This window comes from Pinus tabuliformis, chromosome 4_2 (genome assembly GCF_031772625.1).
Source record: "Pinus tabuliformis cultivar Carrire ecotype Pingquan chromosome 4_2, CPIR1, whole genome shotgun sequence".
Lineage (NCBI taxonomy): Eukaryota > Viridiplantae > Streptophyta > Pinopsida > Pinales > Pinaceae > Pinus > Pinus tabuliformis.
In genome coordinates, this window is record NC_142304.1 from 1121226242 (window position 1) to 1121253581 (window position 27340).

A 27340-nucleotide genomic window follows, 5' to 3' on the forward strand; every position below is an offset into this window, starting at 1 on the left:
TACAGAAAATAATCAGGCTCCACACCCAACAATCTCCCACTTGGAGACTGATTATAACAACTCCATCGCTGCTTCATTTGCTGGACAATGACTCCTCTTTGGACCTGGCTATTTCTCATCTTCATTGTCATCCTTGAAGACCAATTGAAACTGAGCATATTCTTAGTTTCTCCCCAGTTACAACTTTTGTTAGCATATCTGCAGGATTCTGGCTAGTGTGCATCATTTCCAGCTTCAACTCTCCATCTTCCAACACTGATCGTATGAAATGGTACTTGAGCTGTATGTGTTTAGTCTTGGAATGAAATGCTGAGTTCTTTGTAAGATGAATGGCACTTTGGCTATCACTGTATAACATGCCCATATCATGCTCCTTACCCAATTCACCATAAACCTTTGTAACCAAATCATTTATTTACTAGCCTCTGTAGCAGCAACATACTCTGCTTCTGTTGTTGAAAGTGCAACAACACTTTGGATTTTTGAAACCCAACTGACAGCTGTTCCACCAACAGTAAATACATATCATGTAGTGCTCCTCCTGTTATCTCTGTCACCTGCCATATCTGCATCAACATATCCCTGTAGAGAAATGTTTGAACCACCAAAGCATAATGCTTGATTTGTGGTACCTTTCAAATATCCGAAAATCCATTTCACTGCCATTCAATGTTCCTTTCCTGGATTGTTCATGTACTTGCTTACAACTCCCACTGCATGTGCAATATCAGGCCTTCTGTAGACCATTGCATACTTTAAGCTTCCAACTGCTGATGCATATGGAACTTTAGACATATAATCCATGTCTTCTTGGGTCTTTGGGCAAAGTTCCTTACTAAGTTTGAAATGGCTAGCAAAAGGTGTACTAACTGGTTTTGCATTGTGCATATTAAATCTTTTCAACACCTTTTGTATGTACTCATTCTGAGACAATGTTAATTTACGATTTTTCTTGTCTCTAGTTATTCTCATACCAAGGATTTGTTTTCCAGCTCCCAAATCCTTCATTGCAAATGAATTTGCCAATTTTCTTTTAAGCACATTTATTTCCTGCATGTTAGACCCTGCAACAAGCATGTCATCTACATACAATAACAATATAATATAGCTACCATCATTTTGCCTTTCAGATAAACACAATGATCAGAGTGACATCTAGTATAACCTTGTTTAGACATAAACTTGTCAAATTTTAGATACCACTGCCTTGGAGCTTGTTTTAAGCCATACAAGCTCTTCTTCAACCTGCACACTAGTTTCTCCTTCCCTTTCACTTCATATCCTTGTGGTTGCTGCATATATATCTCTTCCTCCAAATCCCCATGGAGAAAGGATGTCTTTTCATCTAATTGCTCAAGATGCAAATCTTCAACTGCTACTAGACGTAAAATAGTTCTGATTGAAGTCATTTTAAGAATAGGAGAAAATATTTCATCAAAATCAATACCCTTCTTCTGTGCAAACACCTTCACCACAAGTCTAGCTTTGTACCTCTATTTTCCTCCATCTTCTTCCTTCAGCCTGTAAACCCATTTATTCTTCAATGTAGTTTTTCCTGTAGGCAACTGTTGGCATTATGGCACAGGTTTGGAGCTATGGCACACGTTTTGTCCTTGATGGCAACTCTCTTTGGTAACAGATCTCAGTTCAGGCTTTTAGAATGAAGGAAAAGACATATACGCAGGTTCATCTAGACGAAGACGCGTATACATGCGGGTTAGACTTTTCAAAGGTGCGTATGCATATACATGCACTTTCATGCAAGGAAAAGCACGTATATGTTGAAGAACTTACTTTTGGTCCGTGGTAGTTAGTCCTCGGTATTTGAACCTATGGTTTTGGACCATGGTATCGCGTCAGAAGTGATGACCCCAGGTATTGGGTCCTTAGTATTGTTTATTATGGTTTTGGACCGTGGTATTGTGGAAGGCCTAAAACTATAAAAGAGGAAGGAGATCATGTGGCAAAGTATCATCTGAATTATTATTGAATATCTGATAAAGTGCTAGATATGGAATACTGGTAATTGGGTTATGGTGCAGATCTGGATCTGAATGAAGGAGGAGCCTTAGCATAAAGAGAAGGATAAGTTCTATTGATGGGTCATAATATTTAAACTTGAATGATAGTATCTTTGTATGATTTTGATATGCTATATGTGGCGCTTGCTTGATCTATAAGTCTGATAATCTGGGTTAATTAGTGTTTGAATATCTGAAAGAGCGAATTATTCTTTATAGATCTGTACGTAGGTTCAGTGAAGTGAAGGCGTGTATACACGCTGGTTCACTGAAGCGAAGAAGCGTATACGCAGTTTGTTCCATACGCAGAAGCGTATGCACGCAGGTTTCAGGTTATTAAAGCAGCGTATATCTTTTGAGTTGTGATCTAGCTGCCTCTATTTATTGCTGCAGTGTTCTGGGTTCAGATTTGGTGTGTGGTTACTGTGATCTGGGCACAGTCGTCAGAGAAGTGTTTATGTTGATTCAGTTTTGATTTGTGAAAAGGTAATTGGTTGATGCAGAAATTCTTGATGTTTGATGGATGTTATCTGTGTCTGAAAATTTATGAAACGTGGTCCCTGAAAGAAAGAGAAGGTTGTAGCCTTCTGTAGGCCAGCACCTACGTACTACTATCTTGGCTAGTGCAAGAGCTAAGGGGGTTGTAGCTCCCTTCCAGGAGAAGCTGGAAAACGAGAGAGGGTTTTATCTCTCTGCAGGTTGTAGCCTGCGTACTAGTAAAGGACTGCACCAGTACAATTGTAAAAAGAAGTTTCTAATTAAAGAGAAGATAGAGACGAATTGTAGTAGGTGGTTTTCACCCACATTGGGCTTCCACCTTATATCTTGTGTTCTTGTGTGCGATTGTCTTTCTGCTCTGTTTTACTGTTTCTAGTTACTGGTTATTTGTTCCTGAAACACAGATTAACAATCAACATTAGAAAGATAAAGTAAATTAAAAAGTTTTCATTATATACGCGGGTTTCCTTCTGCATAGTTGCGTATATACGCGGGTTTAATTAACTGAAATAGTGTATATCATTTGATTTTGAAAAAGGAATATTTTACTTGATAATACTGATTCACCCCCCCTAGTATTATTTCCAACAATTGGTATCAGAGCAGGTTCTTCAGAAGAAGCTTGATCGCTTGAAGAAAGATCTTTCATCATGAGCAACTACGTGAGGGAAGCATCAATCAGGCCACCGATTTTTGATGGGACAAACTTCGTTTATTGGAAGGTAAGAGTTACTGCCTATCTTCAATCTCTTGGTACAGAAGTTTGGGATATCATAGATACAGGGTATAATTTTCCATCTTAAACTCCTACAGATCCGAGTGAAAAGAAGAAATATGAAACAAATGCAAAGGCGGTCAATACTCTATTAGGATGCCTATCTCAATCAGAATTTGTCAAGGTAATGCAGTTTAAATCCGCAAAAGAGATATGGGACAAGATTGTTCTGAGCTATGAAGGAGATGATCAGGTAAAACGAGCAAAACTTCAAACCCTCAGGATTCAGTATGAAAACCTCAAGATGTATAATGATGAAAGTGTGGCTAACTATTTTCTTCGTGTAGATGAGATTTTTAATTGTATGAAAAATTTGGGTGAAGAAATAAAAGAGGTTGTTGTGGTTGGAAAAGTTCTAAGATCTTTGTCCCCTAGGTTTGAATCTAAAGTTTCTGCAATAGAAGAAAAAGAGAATCTACAAAACCTTAAAATGTCACAGCTGCACAGAATTCTAACTCCTTATGAAATGAGGAAAGGAGCTCCATCAGACAAGAGAGAAGCTGTCTTCAAGGCTTCAGGCAAAGGAGAGTACTGTGAGTCAGGACACGTGTCAGAAGAAGAAGAAGAATCAAATTTTGTCAAAAATCTTCAACGGGGTATTGGAAGGTTTCGAGGTAAGTTACCCTTCAAATGCTTTGCTTGTGGAAATGTCCTCACAAGGATAAGATTGACAAAGGGAAGGAACCTCTTAGATGGAACAAGAAACAAAATGCAACTAGGAAAAGTTACTACACTCATGAAGACAGTGATGGCCTATCAAATAGTGACGAAGATGAACGAGGTAATGATTATAAACTTTTAATGGCTTTTGAAGATGATGATTACATGGATGCTATGTATGTAGATGGTTTTTATGAAGAGATTTCTAGACTCAAAAGCTGTTTAGAAGAAAAGAATATGATCATTGATACTCTGTAATTCCAACTTGATGAAAAAGAAAAATTTCTTGAGAAGTTAGAATGTGAAATTGTTGGCCTTAGAAAAGAAATTGCGAAAAAAAAGGCTCTTAATCTTAAATTTGTTAAAGGATATGAAACTCTGGATGAGATTATCAATGTACAACGTTCTCCACTAATCAAGAGAGGTCTGGGTTATAATGGAGAAACATCTCAACCATCCACCTCCAAGAGTTATCTTGATGCAGCAAGGAGGAATGAGAAAAAGCCCAATGGAGATCACCAGGTAAAGCAGGGACGAATTACAAACAAAGACTACCAGGTAAACCAGGGTCAATCCATCTTAAGGGTGAACAACAGATACAACCAACCACAGGTAAAAAATTCTCAATTTTCTTCAAGAATGGATGACAATAGAAATTACAATCATTTGGCTGGTAGATTTGATAATCGCTAAAGTTTCTTCAATGGCCAATGTTTCTCTTGCCATAACTTTGGTCACAAAGCAACTCAATGTGTTTCCTGTAAGACAATCATGACTAGAGAAGCTCAAAAACAAAGAAGTATGACTGAGATTACGAAAAGGACCTATAACAAATTTTCGGCCCTTGAAAATGAAATTGAATGTTCTATTTGTAATAACTTCGGTCATGAAGATTCTGAATGCAGGAGTAGGTTTCGGTAGACAAAGGAACAAGCCTCAAGCACCAGAACATGGAGAATAAAGGAACCACAACTAGAAAGATGTCGGATAGCTTTTTATGCAGAAGGACAGGAAAATCTACGGTACATCGACAGTGGATGTTCGAAGCATATGACAGGTGATAAAGAAAAACTTGAATCATATACTGCTTTAAAAAAGGGGAAGAAGGTTTCTTTTGGAAATGATACCACTGTAGCCATAAAAGGAAAGGGCACTGCTCAGTTGAAAGAAAAGTTCAAAGCTGGAAATGTTTTGTATGTTGATGGCTTGAAGAATAATCTACTGAGTGTCAGTCAGATGTGCGATCAAGGAACCGAGGTAATATTTTGATCAAATGGATGTAGTGTTCGTGATCTTGATACAGGAAAAATAGTGATTAAAGGTAGAAGAACTCCAAATAATTTATACATATTTGAAGAAGGACAACAAAAATGCTATTTGAGCAAGGATGATGAACACTGGTTATGGCACCAGAGGTTAGGGCATCTAAGCTTTTCAAAAATAAGGAAAGCATGCAAATACCAGGCAGTTTGTGGTCTTCCAGATATCAAAATTCCAGACAACACAATATGCAAATCATGTCAGTTTGGTAAGCAAACTAGAACTAACTTCCCTGAGAAGGAAGGATCAACTAGCAGGCCTCTTGAGTTAGTCCATACTGATGTATGTGGTCCATTTAGGACAAGGTCACCTCGAGGAGAAGAATACTTTATATTATTCATTGACGACTTCTCCAGGATGGTTTGGTTAGGACTTATGAAGCAAAAAGACGAAGCATTCGAAAACTTAAAATCCTTCAAAGCCTTGGCTGAAAACGAATCAGATCACAAAATTAAGTGCCTTAGGTCCGACAGAGGTGGGGAGTTTACCTCAAATGAATTTTTTGATTTCTGTTAAGAACATGGAATAAGAAGGGAATTCTCTACAGCTAGGACTCCTCAACAAAATGGAGTGGTGGAAAGGATGAACAGAACGATCCAACAAATGGCTCGTGCTATGCTTGATGAATCTGGAACTCCCGTAACCTTCTGGGGTGAAGCTGTTTTTGTTGCGGTTGTTATTCTCAACAAAACAAATGTCCAAGTGAACAACACTCAAACTCCTCATGAGCTCTGGTATGGTGAGACTCCTTCGGTAAAGCATTTCAAAATTTTTGGAAGCAAATGCTATATTAAGAACAATGATGAATAGCTTGGCAAACTTGAACCTAGAGCAGATGAAGGCATTCTCCTTGGTTATTCTCCCCACAGCAAAGCATATAAGTGTTACAATAAAAGACTTGGAAGAATTGTTGACAGCATTGATGTAGTGGTTGATGAAAAAGGATATATTCCTAGGCAAGTAAATTATGAAAATATCGAAGAGGATGAAGACTACTCTCCAAATCAGACTGATGATGAAGAAGAACCTCAAGAGGCATCAGAGGAACAGATAATGATGGAAGAGAAGACTCCATCCAGGTACGTTCAGAAGAATCATCCAGAATCTCAGATTCTGGGGCAGAAAGAGGCAGGTGTACAAACAAGAAGAACAATTGCAGAAACCTCAAGCTATTTGGCATTGCTCTCCTCCACTGAGCCACAAAATGTAAAAGAGGCATGCAAAGATGAATGCTGGGTCAAGGCAATGGATGAATAAATTGAGAAGATCGAAAAGAACAACACTTGGGAGTTGGTTCCTAGACCAAAAGATAAGAATGTCATAGGGACAAAATGGATCTTTAAAAATAAGTTGAATGAAAATGGAGAAGTAATCAGAAACAAGGCCAGACTTGTGTGTAAAGGGTATGCTAAACAAGAAGGAATAGATTTTGAAGAAACTTTTGCTCCTGTTGCTAGACTTGAGGCCATCTGAATGTTCCTTGCTCTCTCAAGCTTTCAGAAGTTCAAAGTATTTCAAATGGATGTGAAATCAACCTTTCTGAATGGACACTTAGAAGAAGAAGTGTACATTGAGCAACCAGATGGTTTCATTCTTGGAAATGATCCAAATCTTGTATGCAGACTAAAAAAGGTTCTCTATGGTCTTAAACAAGCTCCAAGGGCTTGGTACTACTGTTTGGACAAATATCTTCATCAACAAGGTTTTTCAAAAGGATCAACAGATAGCAATCTCTATATAAAATTTGAAAATGATAAATTTCTAATATTTTTTGTGTATGTAGATGATATTATCTTTGGCATCAATGAAGAAGCTATGAGTCAAAGATTTGCCTTGGTGATGCAGAAAGAATTCGAAATGTCCTTGCTTGGAGAACTGACATACTTTCTTGGATTGCAAATCCAACAAAATGAAGGCGGTATCTTCTTGGCTCAAACCAAGTATCTCAAGCAGATTCTGAAGAAGTATGGCGTGGAAGATTCGAAACTAGTATGTAGCCCTATGGTTACAGGATGCAGTCTCAGTGCAAATGATGAATCAGAAGCAATACATCAACCAACCTATAGATCTATGATTGGAAGTCTACTTTATTTGACAGGTACCTAACCAGACATCATGCATGCAGTGGGAATAGTTGGAAGATTTCAGGCAAATCAAAAGGAAACTCTTCTTCAGGCAGTGAAGAGAATTTCAAGTATCTTCAAGGAACTCAAAACTATGGCTTATGGTATCCTAGAGATACAGATCTCACTCTTCATGCTTATACAGATGCAGATTGGGCTAGAAGCGTGGATGACAGGAAGAGCACAAGTGGTGGTGCATTCTTTATGGGTTCCAGATTAGTATCTTGGTTCAACAAGAAACAGAGTTCGATTGCTTTATCTACAACTGAAGCGGAATATGTGGTTGCTGCATCTTGTTGCACTCAACTTGTTTGGATGATGCAAACCTTGCAGGACTTTCAAATCACTTGTACACCACCTATCTCCATCTTATGTGATAATACAAGTGCAATCAACATTTCAAAGAACCCGGTCATGCATTCAAAGACCAAGCACATACCGATCAAGTATCACTTTCTCCGGGAACAAGTGTTGGAACAAAAGGTCAAATTGGAGTATGTTCCTTCTAAGGAACAAGTTGCTGATATTCTCACCAAACCACTGCCGAGGGAGACATTTGAATACCTTAGACAGAAGCTGGGAGTAGTTGATGCATCATATTGCTGCTTAAACTTGTCTGTTTCAGAGAAAAATGGGTGTACGCGAGTTGCATGAAGAGGATCCGCGTACATACGCCGGTTTATGCAAAGACAGTCGCGTATATGGAGGTTTGATGGATATCAGTAGGGACAGGCTCTGGTTGGAGATATTATAATATGGGTTTGACAGAGACCATCCGGTACAGGTTCAGGGGGAGCAGATAATCTTCTAATAATGCATTGTTGGCATTATCTTAGAAGCTTTTGGTTATAGTTCATAGCTGTTGTTGGTTTCAAGCAGAACAGAGGTAGAAGGAGCATAGAAAGAAATCTTGGTTGCTGATCTGAATGGTGATTGACAGATGCTGCTGCTATCAATTATTGGTGACTTTCATAAGTCTTGTTCTAGATATTTCGTCTCTATATCATGTATCTCTTTTGTGGTATCTCTTTTATGGTGTTAAGGTCATGTAACGGCCTATTTTGGTTTCCCCAATATGCATGGGATGAACATGTAATGATCTTGGTTGTCATATGTAAATTTCTGATGTATCCCCACTTGGTTGGGTGGATGATCCACATTTGGTTGGATGATGGATGTATGTATTGAGTCTTTTGGTGATAGGAAGGTCTTTTATGATGTATAAGTCATGGTTCTTCTTGAAGAACATCTTTTGCAGATCTTGCCTACACTCAGGGGGAGCATGGTCATCACAGCAGGACAGAGATTTCAGCATGTACCCAGGGGGAGCACAACCCTTTGCCCTTGATGACAAAGGGGAGAATGACTTTGAGGAATTTGGGTTGCCATCAAGTCCAAAGGGGGAGATTGTTGGCATTATGGCACAGGTTTGGAGCTATGGCACAGGTGTTGTCCTTGATGGCAACTCTCTTCGGTAATAGATCTCAGTTCAGGTTTTCAAAATGAAGGAAAAGACATATACACAGGTTCATCTAGACGAAGACGCATATACACGCGGGTTAGACTTTTCAAAGGCGTGTATGCGTATACACGCACTTTCATGCAAGGAAAAGTGCATATATGTTGGAGAACTTACTTTTGGTCAGTGGTAGTTAGTCCTCAGTATTTGAACCTATGGTTTTGGACCATGGTATCTTGTCAGAAGTGTTGACCCCAGGTATTGGGTCCTTTGTATTGTTTATTATGGTTTTGGACCGTGGTATTGTGGAAGGCCTAAAACTATAAAAGAGGAAGGAGATCATGTGGCAAAGTATCATATGAATTATTATTGAATATCTGATAAAGTGCTTGTTGGAGAGGTAAATCCCCTCTGCGGACAGAGGTGATCCCACTAGCCCAAAATGGGTCTAGCAACAATCAATTAACGCTACCATGCAAGTTCCTAGTTGCAAATTGAAAGTGGATTATGAGAACCAACCTGGAGTCCAACGCTAGTGTCGTAGACGAATTGATACCCTCGTTCCCTTGCTCCGGCAGGTCACGATCCTCACGATCTCCGCGAATGGATACCTGCACATGCAAAGAACGAAGCGAATACAAGCATAAAATCCACTAAATACAACTATATATCGGTCAGAAAAGACATAGATCAAACATTATCATAATGAACAATAAGATCGGAACCATAACGATAGTCGTTTATTAATGAATAATCAACAGAGAAAAATACAACCAAAGTTCTGACGTTGAATCTCTCCTCTGGCTGGGCGAGCAGCTACATATGTCTTGCAACAGACCTTTCTCTCTCTTTGATTATGAATACACAGCTCATACTTCTGGCAACATAACCTCCCTATGCTCCAAGACTCTTACTATCACTCAAGACAAGCGTTATCACTACTAGCACTATCACCACTACTCAAAAACTAGCTTGTCAAATGCATGAGGACAGACTTTTATAGATGGAGAAGGGGAGGAAGATACAATGCATCAAGACACCCATTATGGATTGGCATTATCTCCAAAAAGCCACTGTGGATAGATGTAAGGGATAGATGATGAATCTCGACATCTAGAAGATTAGCTTTATCCTCAAAAGACTTCATGACTTGAAGGGAAAAAACATCTGGGCGCGCGTTTGTTAAAAATCTTTTCCAAACTCGGTTGGCGCGAGTGTTACTCTAAGACAGAGCGCCAATGGGCACGCCTTCTTTTGAGGATCTCCCTCATTGGTGCGGGTAGTACACTGTGGACCCGCGCTAATGGAAAAAGGGCACTTTTCAGGGATATTTTGCAGGAGGTGTCTTCAAGGCACATGAAGTCCATACTTAGGGGAACATAATGCAAGTGTTTTTAAGTTATGTCACTGCTCACAGGTCCCGGAATGAGTCCTCCAAAGTACGGGAAAGGGGTAACAGGGACGGTGACCAATGGTGACAAATTACTGTGTAACAGATGCCCCCTAAAGCATGAGGCCCCAGAGAGAGAGGGGTGAAATGCTTTACAAGAACACATGTAGCTGCCGCCGAGAATCTTCATCGAGAGATACAACTGATATCTCAAGTACATGATATATGTGGTATGGTCACAGCCATCCATAAGAGAGTACATAATAATCTAGATCCATAGTATGGGCGCAGCCATCTGGTTAGGATCAATGAATAGACTCAGGTATGGTCGTAGCCATCCAGTGAATGAGTCATGTAACAAGAATCACGCCTGGATTATAACAGACAAAATCCAGGGTCTTGCGCTCCATCTCGACCCGAACAAAAGTACAAGTTCAAGCATGCGAATATATGAGCTGAAGTCAAACATGCATGAACATCGTCTGATTACCAGTCAATAATGAAAATTGTTAACGGATGTGAGAGGTACCACCAATAATGACAATGGCCCTCAAGGTACTATAGGTACAATCTACGGCGTGCGAATTAGTGATCTGGCGTCGAACACCCGTAGAATCATTCGATCGGAGGCCAATGATGAAATCCTCACGTCGAACACGAAGAACCTACCATTGAGGCATGCAGGCTCCAAGGCACCGGAAGGGAGTCTCTAGATCAGCTTCCTGGATAATGAGCTGAAGTCGACACGAAGTGACCTTGATCGAAGGTGGGTCATGATGTTTCCCACATCATCGACACGAGACAGAGAGATAATGTTGTGAATCAGGATTATGTGAGCTATCAGAGGGAGGTTGTTTTTCTGCAGAGGTCAACTTCTTTTGAACATATCGGCGACACGATAGTGGAATTGGCAGTATTTGACATCAATGGATCAGAGGTCATGGTGACGAGGCAATGAGCAGATGAGAGGTCAAACAGGATTATCCAAATCCACGGAGGCAAGTGAAAAATGAGATGGGATATCCCCACCCAGACACGAAAGCAGACAAGTGCCATGTTCAAGAGCGACATACTGCCGACATGACAATAATTATGGTTCCATTTTCCCCCGCCATTTCTGGCGAGTACCCCAATTATTTTTAACAAGCTTGATGGGGATAGCATATGCTTGTGGTGCGTCATTTTGAGAGAATCCGATGTCATCAGGTTTTAACGATTCTGGCAAAGGAAGAACTCGGCGTCTTTTCATGTTTAGAGAGTTTGAAAAGACAGCAGAAAAGGAAACTCCAAGGGTGTCCTTTTTCGTAAAGTTGTGTCTCTCGAGCCCGAAAAAGTATAGAACAATGCTCGAAATAACCGCCCAACCATTACGATCGAGGAGTACTTTTCATAAATAGTGATTTCGACCTGAAAAAGTAAAAAAACGATCAAAACCATGTCGTTTCGTAACCATTAACGAGTCTGAAACGACAAAAACCCGGTAATCTTTTTTATGTTTTAACGGTCAAAAAAAAAAACTTAAAACGACCGTCGTTTAACGAGTCAAGAGGAGTAACTCGGCAATATTTTCGTCTTTAAACGATCAGAAAAGAGCTGAAAGCAGACCTCCATTTTTATTCTCTTTAACGAGTCAAAAAGGGAAAAATACTCGGCAATCTTTTCATCTTTTACGAGTCAGAAAAGAGCTTAAAGGTGACTCGTCCTAGAAGAACGAGTGGTATAAAGGGTAGCAACTGGTTCTGGTAATGGTGGAACTGCTCAAAACATATAATGGTCAAGAGGCTGGCTAATAAAACCACTCATCGCTGCGGTTCCTCAGGAAAGGATAAACAACCAAGTGAGAGCATATGATCAGCCAAAGAGATGGTGGCGATGGAATGAAACAACCAAGGCTCATCTAACAACATTTAGCAGATAAACGACAATCACAAGATGTAAATCGGGTATGGGTTCATTTTTACACAAGCTTGAACCATGGAGAACTCTGCTTGGATTCGGTTTCATGTTTACACAAGCTTGAAACGAAAAACTATGCTTGTTATAAGTTCGCATGCACCCAACATAATGACACAAAATGAGGTACATGCCCCCCAAGCTTGATTGCATTCAACAAAGTGGATGGAATGAAGGTTCACTCTCAAGATCTATGAAAGACTCGACTTGTATTTTACGAGATCTTAATCAAAAGACTCGATTTGGAAAGGGAGTTGTTTCATTTTTTAATGAGGTTGACCTAGGAAAAGAACTATCCTCATAACCCTTGTTTCATTTTTAAACGAGGTCGCCACAAGATCAAAACTATCCTCGGCCAGACCTAGTTTCATTTTTTAAGGAGCTTGACATAGGAAAACGAACTATGCTTCGACCAAACCTAGTTTCATTTTTTAAGAAGCTTGACACAGGAAAGGAACTATGCTCCAACCCAGACCCAGTTTCATTTTTTAAGGAGCTTGACACTGGAAAGGAACTATGCTCCAACATCTTGTTTCGTTTTTTAACGAGGTCGCCACAAGATCGAAACTATCCTCGGCCCAAACTTCATCATAATGAACAGGAAGTCGGGTCTTCCAAGAGTGCCACTCCCGGTGGAAGGATAACATCTCGGAAGTCAGGACCCAATGCCCCCAGGACACTATGCACAACGGCGGCATCACTGGATATAGGCATGGGATAGGTGGCCACGTAGTTGATCTGTGCTGGGGCAGATGCAACTGGTGGATGAAAACCAGGAGGGGATGATGACTGCGCAGGAGGGACTCATGGACGAATGAACGATAATTGATCGATAGTCACAATTCTTCCATCATGTGGAAAGCAAACCAAACGGAAAAGTGAAGAGACAAGGGCCCCCATGGCATATACATAGTCACGACCAAGGAGAAGATTGAAATCTAAAGAACCTTGGGTAACTGATACATCTATATAGACGGTTTTTCCTCCCAAAGTAATAGGGAACTTTGGAAGGATCCCTAATGGTTGAATAATTCCTCCGTCAAACGTCATCAGATTCGGTGCAACTGGCACAAGCTGTGGGGAACCCAAAGCTTGCCAAGTAGTAGCAGGCATAAGACTAACAGATGCACCCTCATCCAAAACAGTGCCAGGTATCGATTTATTATAAGCGTGTACCGTGATCCAGAAAGGCACATGGGATGGGAGGCGGGAGGTAGTCAAACGACTCTAGTCGAAGAAAACGACTGAACTACTTGGTGGGGGAATCGTATGATTGCCCCCCTGCTCTAAAGGAACCGAATCAGGACTCTCGGGAACAGCTGGGATAGGAGAGTCATTTCCGGATTCAGGAGAATCTGAGGAGACGAGAAGAACATGGGAATTATGCTCTTCCGAAACAGAGTGTTCGACAGGTGGTGAACTCAAGTCGACACTCTTTCCGACCAATGGTTGGTCTAGAACAGGCTTGGCAGAGCTAGGTTCAGGAAGAGGAGGCTGGACAAGAGAGGAATCTTGGTCGATCTCTTTGTCAGCAGGGCAACGATCTGCGGCTGCAGAGAGACGTTGATAACCAACGGGAATTTGGGGTGAGGGAGCTGTAAGACTTTCCAAGACAACAGAGGCTTTATCCATGAGCGGACAAAGGTGAAGGGGATGATTGCCTTCACAAAGTCTACAGGGGATTCGAATCTTCCCTTTTCCCTTACCATTTCCAACTGATAGTGTAGCATCGCCGTGAGCTTCAGAGGACGATGAGGGGCGGGCCGGATCGCGATACCATACTTCTAAGACCTTGGGAATGCCAGGACAATCGCGAAGAAGATGGTCCTCCTTGCATAACCTACAAGGAAATTTGACCTTCCGCGGAGGAGCAGAAGGTGGATCGACTTGAGTTGTACTTTTAACCTCTCCCTTAGGAGTCTTCTTCTTCTTCTTCTTAGCCACCTGGTTACTTGAATCTAGACTTTCGCCAGGTGAAGTAGAAGATGAGGACGCAGAAACAGGCGAAGAAGGGGAGAGGTCCACCTTGGAATCAACATGATGTTTTTCGGGTGGAGGAGACAGTGGAACAGGAGTCATCACACTCGGGACCACCGAGGTTGAAAACAACCATACGGGCAAACCGATGGTTAACCCAGGCAAAGACAAAGTTGCCATATACGGAGCACCGACATTTCCAAAAGAAGGAAATGGACTAGGGTTTCCATCCGAGGGAACACCTTGGCCGGTAGACTCAGGGAAGGATGTCATTGAAAATGAGAAAGAACCCTACTCAAGCTAACACAAACAAGATCTAACCGGGTAAATGTGAATCGTGGCCGAATAAATTTTAAGATGCGAGGACATAACTTGACCTTTTCATGTTTTAAGAGTCGAGAAAAGGATGAAAAGATGACTCTAGTCTCCTTCGAATATTTAGTGAGCCCGAAATGACAAATGCTCAGGTGAACCTTTTCCTTTAGGGAGTCCGAAAAGGGTCAAAAGTGACTACTCTGGAGAACTAGGCAAAAGGTTTACCAAACAATCCGTAAAACTGCTTATACACCTTGGCAATCAGATGAAAACCAAGGACTTCTCATATGGCAGTCAATCTTCCCGAATGTTGTGTTCAGTGCATTACGGGTTGTAAGGCGACAAACACGGCTTCCTGTGGATAAAGGATGATAACCTAGTGGGGTCTCCACATATACTCAACGGTACGTGGGAGAACAAATCCGTACTAGACCATTGTCGAGTCACAAAAGGAGGAATCACCCAACCATAATGTGAAACAACAGTGACTAGGTTTAACGACGCCGGAACACGTCTCTAGCCTAGACCTCTAGAATGTACGCGTTCAATTCCAATGCATTGTTAGATTCATTCAGTTCATTTTACAGTTGATCTTCAATTAGGTTTCAGTTTTTAGGTCCTACCATATGTGATCTCTCAGAATTTCCTAAATGCAAACTATATGCCAAAATATATCATTCCGTTCAATGAATGCTAACTACGAGAGAGTTGAGATCTTTCAATCGAACAAAATGATCATAAAACAAACAATGATAACTCTAATGCAGCTAATGGCAATAAAAGAAACTTTTCTTTAAAGTCATTAATCACTAACAACAACGAAAAACTTTAATTTCCATTAACTAATATAACGCAAAAGAGATTGTTCGTTTTTCTTTTATTGGCAAAATGCACTAAGTAAATTTTGAGAAACAATACCAGAGAGCAAAAAAGAAAATGTCACTCAATGGACACAATCAAGTCTTTGAAAAGAAAGGCAATCCTTCAAACCAAGAAAAACTCCAAAATCTCAATGAGCCATGTGATCTAGGCTCAAAACGAAGCCATATGGAAATCAAGCAAAAAGAACTAAATTGCTCGAATAACCCAAAAACAAGCTTCAAAAACCACCAAACAGATGCAAAAGAGTATCCAAAAAGTTAACTGGGTCAAGAGAAGACCGAAACAGAAACTGGCAAACACCCAAAGTATGCAAATGTAATCTATTGCACACTTTTCATTCATATCCCGAAAATGAGAATTCTAATTATGCAAGTGTGATCTATGCAAGAGAATTCTCAAACACACGATGATTCTAATGTAATCTAAGAACCAATCAAGTGCAAACCAAGAAAAACGGGTGAGAGTTCCAAAGATCATAAACTAAAAACACTCAAAGGCGATTAACACTCATACACAATTTAGCTTCCCCCGGCGAATGAGGGGGAAATTGTTTTGCAAAAACAAAAGCAAAAATATGCAAAATTGTGAAAAGATCGAGACAAACCTCCAAGTAATGATCAAAGGAAATCAAATTAATAATTTGCCAGAAAAAGACTCAAAACCAGTCAAAAAAGACTCTGATACATTCAGATGATTGAACAAAATAGGAAACCCAAGCTTGGGAGGCTGTAAACAAGAAAAATGAACAAGTTCACAGGGTTGGCGCGACTGTCAGGAAGAAAACTCTGCTAATTAAGGATTGTCGCGGTTTGTCAATGTGCAACCTGCGCCAACTGGTGCGACTATCAGGCCTAAAAATGCGCTAATCATATTTGCCGACTAAAAAAAATAAAAACCAACAGTTCACGGCTTGACTAACAGAAACCAGACAGATCAAATATACAGACAAGCAGACCAAGCATAAAAATCCAGCTCAGAAAACTCATCTAAGCAAGCAAACAAGATTGATCAAGGTGCATGACAAACTCCAAGCTGTTCAGTTCGTAAACCAAACCGGAGATTGACTGAAGTGGCGTTGACCTACTCCGCTAATGCAAAGAAATAGCGTTTCGAAGGCTGCCTGGCCGTACTTTAGGCTTCGTCCAAGGTTTATGAATCAAACAACAAATAGCTTCCCTAGTGGAGTCGCCAAATTGTTGGAGAGGTAAATCCCCTCTGCGGACAGAGGCGATCCCACTAGCCCAAAATGGGTCTAGAAACAATCAATTAACGCTACCATGCAAGTTCCTAGTTGCAAATTGAAAGTGGATTATGAGAACCAACCTGGAGTCCAACGCTAGTGTCGTAGACGAGTTGATACTCTCGTTACCTTGCTCTGGCAGGTCACGATCCTCACGATCTCCGCGAATGGATTACCTGCACATGCAAAGAACGAAGCGAATACAAGCATAAAATCCACTAAATACAACTATATATCGGCCAGAAAAGACATAGATCAAACATTATCATAATGAACAATAAGATCGGAACCATAACGATAGTCGTTTATTAATGAATAATCAACAGAGAAAAATACAACCAAAGTTCTGACGTTGAATCTCTCCTCTGGCTGGGCGAGCAGCTACATATGTCTTGCAATAGACCTTTATCTCTCTTTGATTATGAATACACAACTCATACTTCTGGCAGCATAACCTCCCTATGCTCCAGGACTCTTACTATCACTCAAGACAAGCGTTATCACTACCAGCACTATCACCACTACTCAAAAACTAGCTTGTCAAATGCATGAGGACAGACTTTTATAGATGGAGAAGGGGAGGAAGATACAATGCATCAAGACACCCATTATGGATTGGCATTATCTCCAAAAAGCCGTTGTGGATAGATGTAAGGGATAGATGAAGAATCTCTACATCTAGAAGATTAGCTTTATCCTCAAAAGACTTCATGACTTGAAGGGAAAAAACATCCGGGCGCGCGTTTGTTAAAAATATTTTCCAAACTCGGTTGGCGCGGGTGTTACTCTAAGACAGAGCGCCAATGGGCGCGCCTTTTTTTGAGGATCTCCCTCATTGGCGCGGGTAGTACACTGTGGACCCGCGCTAATGGAAAAAGGGCACTTTTCAGGGATAGTTTGCAGGAGGTGTCTTCAAGGCACATGAAGTCCATACTTAGGGGAACATAATGCAAGTGTTTTTAAGTTATGTCACTGCTCACAGGTCCCGGAATGAGTCCTCCAAAGTATGGGAAAGGGGTAATAGGGACGGTGACCAATGGTGACAAATTACTGTGTAACAGTGCTAGATCTGGAATACTGGTAATTGGGTTATGGTGCAGATCTGGGTCTGAATGAAGGAGGAGCCTTAGCTCAAAGAGAAGGATAAGTTCTATTGATGGGTCATAATCTTTAAACTTGAATGATAGTATCTTTGTATGATTTTGATTTGCTATATGTGGTGTTTGCTTGATCTATAAGTCTGATAATCTGGGTTAATTAGTGTTTGAATATCTGAAAGAGCGAATTATCCTTTATAGATCTGTATGCAGGTTCAGTGAAGCAAAGGTGCGTATACACACTAGTTCAGTGAAGCGAAGAAGCGTATACGCAGTTTGCTCCATACGCAGAAGCGTATGCATGCAAGTTTCAGGTTATTAAAGCAGCGTATATCTTTTGAGTTGTGATCTAGCTACCTCTGTTTATTGCTGCAGTGTTCTGGGTTCAGATTTGGTGTGTGGTTACTGTGATCTGGGCACAGTCATCAGAGAAGTGTTTATGTTGATTCAGTTTTGATTTGTGAAAAGGTGATTGGTTGATGCAGAAATTATTGATGTTTGATGGATGTTATTTGTGGATCCAGTCTGAAAATTTATGAAATGTGGTCCCTGAAAGAAAGAGAAGGTTGTAGCCTTTTGTAGGCTAGCACCTACGTACTAGTATTGTGGCTAGTGCAAGAGCTAAGGGGGTTGTAGCTACCTTCTAGGAGAAGCTGGAAAATGAGAGAGGGTTGTAGCTTTCTGTAGGTTGCAGCCTGCGTACTGGTAAAGGATTGCACCAGTACAATTGTAAAAAGAAGTTTCCAATTAAAGAGAAGATAGAGACGAATTGCAGCAGGTGGTTTTCACCAACATTGGGTTTCCACCTTATATCTTGTGTTCTTGTGTTCGATTGTCTTTCTGCTCTGTTTTACTGTTTCTGGTTACTGGTTATTTGTTTCTGAAACACAAATTAACAATCAACATCAGAAAGATAAAGTAAATTAAAAAGTTTGCATTATATACACGGGTTTCCTTCTGCATAGTTGCGTATATACGCGGGTTTAATTAACTGAAGTAGCGTAGATCATTTGATTTTGAAAAAGGAATATTTGACTTGATAATACTAATTCACCCCCCTTCTCAGTATTATTTCCAACAGCAACCTGACTAAGTCCCAAGTCTGGTTATGCATTAAGGAGTCCATCTCTTCTTCCATTGCTACCTCCCACTTCTTCCTGCTTTCAACCTACATTGCTTCTTCATAACATTCAGGTTCACCAGAATTCGTTAACCATAAATAATATAATGAAGGAGAGTATCGTTCAGGGGGTCTACTTATCCTGGTAGACCTTCTAACACCACTTTCAAGTGTTTGGGGTGCCTGTTGCTGTTGTGGTGGTTGCTGTTGTTGTGGTTGTTGATTATTATTATTTTCAAGAACCTTTTCTTTTTCAGTGATTTCATCAAGAACTGCGTATTACTTGTTTTCTTTTTTTTGTTTCTTTTCCTGCAAATGATTCTTATACAAGACCTTTTCATTGAATATTACATCTCTACTCCTAATGATTTTGTGATTTTCGTAATCATATAAGCGATAACCAAAATCATTAACACCATATCCAATAAAGGTACATTTCTTTGACTTTGCCTCAAGCTTTGTTCTATTTTCTTTATCAATATGGACAAAGGCTTTAAAAAAGAGTAGTTTACCTTTTTACCTATCCATGCTTCCTTTGGAACACCACCATCCAAGGAACTTGAAGGCCCTCTGTTTATTAGATAAACAACAGTATCTATAGCATCTGCCCAAAATTGTAAAGGCAATCCTGCATGCAATCTCATGCACCTTGCACGCTCCATGATTGTTCTGTTCATCCTTTCTGACACACCATTTTCTTGTGGTGTTCTTGGAACTGTCTTCTCTCTCATAATTCCATGCTATGAAAAGTACCTATCAAACTCTTTGTTGCAATATTCACCTCCATTATATAAACTGAGACACTTTAATTTCTTTCCTATCTCAATCTCAACCAAAGCTTTCATTTCTTGAAAGTATCAAATACATCAGATTTATTCTTAATACAATAAATCCAAGTTTTTCTAGTTGCATCATCAATAAAAGTAACATAACAATCAAAGCCACCAAGAGATGATACCTGAGCAAGTCCCCATACATCTGTATGCACAAGCTCTAATTTTTCACTCTTCTTTTCTTTCCCAACACTAAGAAATCTAATTTTCTTCTGTTTTCCATAAATGCAATCTTCACAAAAGTCCAAATCAACATTCTTCAAACCCAGCAACAAATTCCTTGAGTGAAGAATATTCATCCGCTTTTCACTCATGTGTCTGAGCCTATGATGCCATAATGCTACATCTTCTCCTTTGGAAGTTAAAGCATTAACAGAGTTAGAAATACAATTACATAAATACAATGCACCAACCTTTTCACCTTTTTCTATTACCAGGGCTCCTTTGGTAACCTTCCAAGCTTTATCTATGAAATTTGTCATACAACCTTCACCGCCTAACTGCTCTGTTGAAATTAGATTTTTCTTTAGATCTGGAACATGCCTTACCTCCTTTAGTAGCCATTGGTTTCCATTCTACTGTTTTACAAGAACCTTAACCATTCTAACAATTTTATAGGGTTTATCATCACCCAAACAAACTGGTCCAAAATCTCCTTGAACATAGTCATGAAAGTATTTCTTATCAGTTGTGGCATGGAATGAGGCCCCTGAATCTACCACCCGGGAATCAATAATATTTTCGAAAGAAAGAATCAAAACATCTTGTAACACCTCACCTGTCACATTTGCTTCATGATTTTTTTCTTGTTGTGCATCTCCTTCTTTTCCCTTCCGAGATCTACAGTCTTTCTTTAGGTGTCCTTTCTTTCCGCATTTCTAGCACACTATCCCCGATCTAGACTTGGATCTGTCTTTCCTTGATTTACTACGATATCCTGAGTTCTTTCCTCTTTCCATTTTTCTTCCCCTAGACTCTGCACTCAAAGAATTACCTAATGTCTCACCAGAGCTTTTCCATCGCATTTCCTCGCTAAGGATAGAACCAACAACATCATCAAACTTTAAAGTACTAGATCCAGAAACCAAGTTACTAATGGCCATTACTAAACCATTCCAACTTTCTGGTAATGAGCACAAGAATAACAGAGCTCTAACTTCATCATCAAATTTTACCCCTACAAAACATAACTGACTTGTAACAGTATTAAAATCATTTAAATGGTCTGCAACAGATCCACCTTCTGACATCTTCATATTAAATAACCGTTTCATAAGAAATACCTTGTTTCAAGCCGAGGGCTTTTCATATAGTTTCTCCAATGCCTTAATCAAATCCTCTGTCATTATTTCCTTCGAAATGTTGAAGGTGACCGATGCTGCGAGGCACAACCATACTATTCCGAGTGCCTTTCTATTGAGAAGGTTCCATTCTTCATCTGTCATTTCCGTCAGCATCTTTGTTTTTCCGCCCAATGGTAGGTACAGATCTTTCTGATACATATAATATTCCATCTGCATCTTCCACAACAAGAAGTTTTGGCCATTAAATTTCTTGACCCTAGAATTACCATCTTCCACCATTTCTCCCACTCAAACGAGGAACCCTTCTTTCCTACGAGTTTATCAGCCAAATAGACCTTTGGCTCTGATACCAGTTGTTATAAAATTATATATTATGGAGCAATGGAACACATAAAATATTGCAGAAATATAAACATAGAAAACACATAAAACAAGAGAGACACAGATATACGTGGTTCACCCAATTTGGGCTACGTCCACCCCGAACAACCAGTCCTTCCTTTCTATTATCCAACAAAATGAAGAGACACAACCTACAGTAGATCCGCTGTAATATCCTTTGTTTTCTTTCACAGTCTCACCTATCTGCTTCTCACTCGGAGAATACACATATATTACACAGACTCAATACAATGCCCTCATACAAAGAGAGGGGTTGCCTTCTAGAGCAAAAAACCCTAAACTAAACATAAGTTCTACTGTCAGATCATCCGCCTAATGAACAACCCAAATTGACTAGAAATTACTATACTTTTACAAAGCAATTTTACATCTCTTTTTAGCTTCGAGGGTGTTGCCCCCAAAACCCCCCGCTAGGGGGGGGCTCCCCAAAGGTTGCAGCTGCCCCCCATACCCCCCCGCAGCGAATATTTTACGGGTGGCATTGCTGCCCCATTTCGAACTGGGGTCCAATGTGGCAATACCTTTGAATACAGAAGATAACCAAGCTCCGCACCCAACACCTGGCACTCCATATTTTTCCATATCATCTCCTTTAACAGTAAGGATGAGATTATTTCATCAAACTTCAAGGTAGTTGTATTTCTACCTATTGCAAAAACTAGACTATCCCATGAATATAATAGGGAACACAACAAAACGATGCAGTTATATTCATCTGAAATGTTAATATCAACATATAAAAACTGGCTTACCACAATATTAAAGGCATTTAGATGCTTTGTCATTGAATAGTTGAGAAAAGTATATATATGCATAATTTTAATATATATGTATGTTTTTACTCTAAAACATTGGGTAATAGGGAAAATAATATTGATGCATTTTTACTTTAAAGTTAGCAAAAAATCACATAAACGAAACAACAACAACTAAGGCTTAGGCAATGCGTGACGCTGCGAATTTAGAGGAAGAGCAACAAAAGGCACCAGAGGAAGAGCGAATTAAAGAAGTTGCCTTCACCCGAGCCAGAGAGAAATATAGAGCAAGGTGGCACAGACCCGCAGACAACATCCACCCAGCTGAAACGTCCACACCCAAGAGACCAGGTAGGGCAGCAAAAGAATTCAAAGGCTTCAAATACTTCTTTCAACCCGATCACCCTCACTGAGGAGGATCTACACGAAATTGGCCAGATGGTGAGGGACGTCACCGTGAAGTCCCTCCAGTGGTTCGAGGAGGAACACCAGATGATGTTGGGGGACTTCCGGGCACAGATACAGGAGTTGTAGGTGCGCACTGCACATGTTGGCACTGTGTCAACTAGCCTTGCAGTAGGCATGTCCGCGACCAAGGAACTGCTGCACGCCCAGATGCCCAACACCATAGTGCTGCATTGGTTACAGAAAATGAGGCCGATAGGCATATGGTCAGTGGGTTGAAGGGAATTGGGGTAAATGTGGCTACGCTCCCTCGGGAGACGCTCTATGTTTTGCAGGATGGAATCACTACAGAACTACAAGCCAGGGAGGGTCGCACGCTCTAGATAATTAGAAAACAGCGCATCAACATTGGATAGTTGAGCCTGCAGTGCGATGAGGTAGTGGAACAAAACAGACAGATCATGTAGGTGGTGAAGGAAGCCTACCAGATGGTCCCAGAGTTGGCCATCCAAGCAGAAGAACCAGTGGAGGCACGTGTGTAGAAATTAGTAGCAGGGGTGCGCAAGGCAAAGGAAGAAATGGCTAGGGTTCAGCTGGAGTTGAACCTTCAGATAGCTGAACTACAATTGAAGGTGCAACCTTCAACTCCACTGGAGGTTAAGGAATAGCGCGCCATCACGATTACAGCAGCAATAGCAGAGGTTAATAGTGCAGTGACAGACTACACAAAGCTATTCAAGCAGTCGTTCAAGGTTTTCACTACCCTATAAGAGGACCCAGACATACAGTGCCTAGAGACAGAGGTGCACGAGCTACAACAGAAATATGATGAAGTAAAAGGGACTGCGCAGATGGTTGCCCTTACATAGAGGCTCAGGAGCATGTAACAGGTGAAAGCACTCAAGGAATAGATAGATGATGCTCACCATAAGGAAGCATTTTTGAAGGCATGCTTACAGCCGTGATTGAGGAGGCATATACCATTACAACCTCCATTGAAGCAAAGATCACGCAGCTGCAAGCAACACAGGAAAAGGTTCAAGGCTGCAATTCAGCCCCAGCGGTCACTGAACAGTGCATAGAGGAAGTATAGAAGGTAGCCGCTCAGTACTCTTCCGATATTGCAGTTATCCAGGCATAGTTGGGAGGTCTTCATGCAAAGATCTCCACACCGACAGAGTGACACGAGGGTGAGTCACGATGTTTGTGTTGGGGGCCTGTTGGGTATGGGATCCCCCAAGGGATGTTTGGGGCTTAGAGCCCAAATTTTGGTCAAAAATTGTAACTCCAATGTAAAGACTCCACATTTTGTGGGCGTGGAGTGCGTAGCTTGTAAAAGTTTCATAGGGTTGTTTTCCCTCAATTTTGTTAATGTAATTTTGGTTGTAGAGATCTACCCATGGTCCGCAGACCATGGGATTGTATAAATAGAGTGAGGCTCTAAGTAGTTAAGGCATGCAATCAATCTAATGATCAGTAAAAGGATGAAGAGTTGAGTCATATCTATGGAGTGAAGTCTAGTTTTGGGTCATAGAGTAGGAGAAGGCTCTGTAGCTAAGTGTGCAGGGCGAGTCGAGTCTGTAACAGTTGACAGTATAAATAAAGAGAAGTTCCATATCAATTATGTGTAATTATTTCCTATTTTATGCATTGAATATGTTGGGTATAAATTTCACTTCTACTTTTTATATGATGCGCGAATGTGTATAATTGTATTGACTAAGTAAATGAAAGATAGAATGTCTGTTTACGCAAAGTTAACTAAGATCTGCTAAGAAGATAAGTAATATATGCGATGTAGTTTGGGGAAATAGTGCAGACCGCTGCCCTAGCAGCACGAAAGCATCTTAGCCCTTGGTTAGGGTTACACAAAAGATGATTATAATAGATCGCGAAGGTATTGAAGGTTAGAAAAAGTGTGCGATGTAACCTATGCAAAGGTAGGCATAGTTGGACTAAACCAACACCGCACACATCTCGAGGGTAAACTTGGTTCCAGCATCCCCCCATACTGCTTCGGGTCAGACTTCAGTCCGTGCTCCATGGGTTCATGCCGAAAGGGCCAGTAGTGCAGGGATTTGTTTGGCTAAATAACTTTGAACCTGGGTCAAGCCCCCATAAGACAACATGTTGTATTGGAATTGTTCTTTTATCCTTAAGGAGTTTTTGAAATATTTCATTTCTTCTATATTTTGTGCTGTCAAACTTACTTCTTGCATGGTTTGGACCATTGTAGAGATCCTTGGTGTTGAGATAAATGGTAGAGTAATAGTCTGCATAAATCCTTTATTATTGGGGACATATATGAAATAACCATCCTTACCATTTGGTAATATGGATGACCCATGTGGCTCAATGGAAGCTAGAAAAACATTTCCTAAGATACAATCTATGGGAATGTTTCTGACTACAAATTTTACATTCATACAGTAATTTGAGAAACATATTTTGGCTTTAGGAACTTCTTATTTAAATTCTTGTTCCTACTCCAATAACTTTCCAGTGCGTAGTTGTCCATAATACTATAGGGATTAGTTTTTTATTCAAAAAATTAATATCTTCTCCTGAGTTTATTAATGTTTTTAGTGTGAATATTTCCCCTTGGATATCTATTTTTAACAACACATGATGTTGTTGATACTGGATGGTCATTATTTTCAAATTCCCAAATCCCAAATTTTCATGTTGTTTCCCTTCATATATCTCTACATTGGGATTTATCAGATAGTCATCTTGCTCTATTTCTTTCTCTTTTTCCATTTTTGAAATTCTTGTTTTGGTCTCAACAATTTATTTCTTCAGATGATGAATTTCATGGCTGACTTCCCCTAGGGTCAAGGACCTCAGCTTGTTATGTTGTTGGTTTCTTTGAAAAGACTTTGTATTCTTTTCGTAAGAGGCATCTACAAACAAGGATTTAGAGATGGTACCTTTTGAAGAGCTGCCAGTGCCTTTATGTATGCTTTGTAAGAATGTTTCTAGGAGTTTTTCTTTCATTTCTCCTTCTGCAAGCATTTTGACGTTGGACAATACTTTAGATTCATCACCATCTATGGTATGTTCCATACACACCTTTTATTTTTTTGTGTCTCTTTCAACTTGTTCTTCGGAATCAGAATTTGATTCATTTTTAGAGAGGCTACGATGACATTCATTAGTGTACATGCAATCACACTCTTATGTATACATGTTTATGTGTTCATCACTATAATATGAGTTTGAATTTCTAGACTTAGTTGATTTTGGTGAACTACAACAGTCTTGTTTCATCAAGTGTATTCTTCTTTGAATTGAACTTTTGGTCTTCTTACATGTTTTTGAGTTCTTCTAAGGAATTGTTCTTGTGACTTTCTGCCTCTATTTGTTTTGGATTCTCTTCCCTTAGGACACTTATTTGTTGTATGACCATTTTCCCCGCATAGCCAAGAGGTGAACATTTGTTTCCTATGTGATTTTAGGTGAATATCCTTTGGCAAAAATTAATGTGTATTGGGCATGGTCTTGTAATACCATTTTATAGGACGTTTTCTTGTTTTCTCACGACGATTACTAGTTGGTTGTTTTTGTCTTTTCTTCAAATGTTTTCTAATCTTCCTTTTTTGTACACTAGGATCATCAATTGACAATCCATATTTGTTGCAAATAGACTTACTGTTAAGTAGTCTAAATAATTTTTGTAGAGACTTATTTACTTTCATGCTAGTACATAAGCTTACCAATGTTTTGTGATGTTACAATAAATTTCTCCCCATGTGTATGTCTAAAAAAATGTTTGAAAAAATTCCTACCTTTGGATATATTCTACAAATTTACACGGAAGTGCTACTAAGTAGACTTGTTTCCATAAAGAGTTTTTTCTTTCTTTGACCTCATAGATTCTTTGAGTCCAATCTCTGTAAAATCCTTCATATTGTGACATGTTCATTTTAGATTCATTAGAATCATTTCATATTTATTGGCAATTTCAACAGTTTCTCCACACCAGTGTTCGAGGATGAATGAGTTTAAAGCTCCTATCATGTTACTTTGGGGATCTCCATCCTCCTTATGGATTATATCTCCTCCTTCATCTTTGACTACTTTTGCTTCCATTTTATCAATTAGAGCAGGAGAAGACTCTACTTCCCACCATCTTTGTAAGGTTCTTGTGAAACATTGTATGTCGGTTTTGCATGATTCAACTTCAGACTTTCCCCTCATACACATTAGTTTGTATTCAATATACATCTGATCAATCATTTGTCTAATTTGAGCAACACTTAGTCCATCTATATTCCATTCTTTATAGGAGCCAAACTGAAAAGTATGTGTCTCAGGGAGTTTTCCTTTTCCACTAAGAATCAAGAGCCGGATATTTGGTGTATTGGCTAGATAATGGTTCATAGATGAGAAAAATAGGGTGACTCGAGGAGTCAGGTTTTTCTTCTTTGGAAATGTCTTATAGGAATGAAGAAATAGACTTTTTAGGAGACTTAGTTTGTTCTTCAAGTGTTTCTTTGGGGAAGAGAAGAGGGAATTTCTCTAGAGATTTCTTTGAATGCTAGATGGGCACATGATGGCTAAACAACATGGAAACGGGGATGTTTTTATCTTTGGGAGCTATAGTGAGCTTGTCAAAATGTTCATAAATCTCTCCTATGAGATATTGAGTGGATTTGAATCCTGAATCCATTCTTTTATCCATTTCTTTTATTTGTGCTGAAGATTCCTTGACAAACCCTTTCAAAACTAAAACTGAAAAATTCATATCATTCAAATTCTTATTTACAATATTTACAAAAACTTGTATATCATCAAAGAATTCCTTTTTC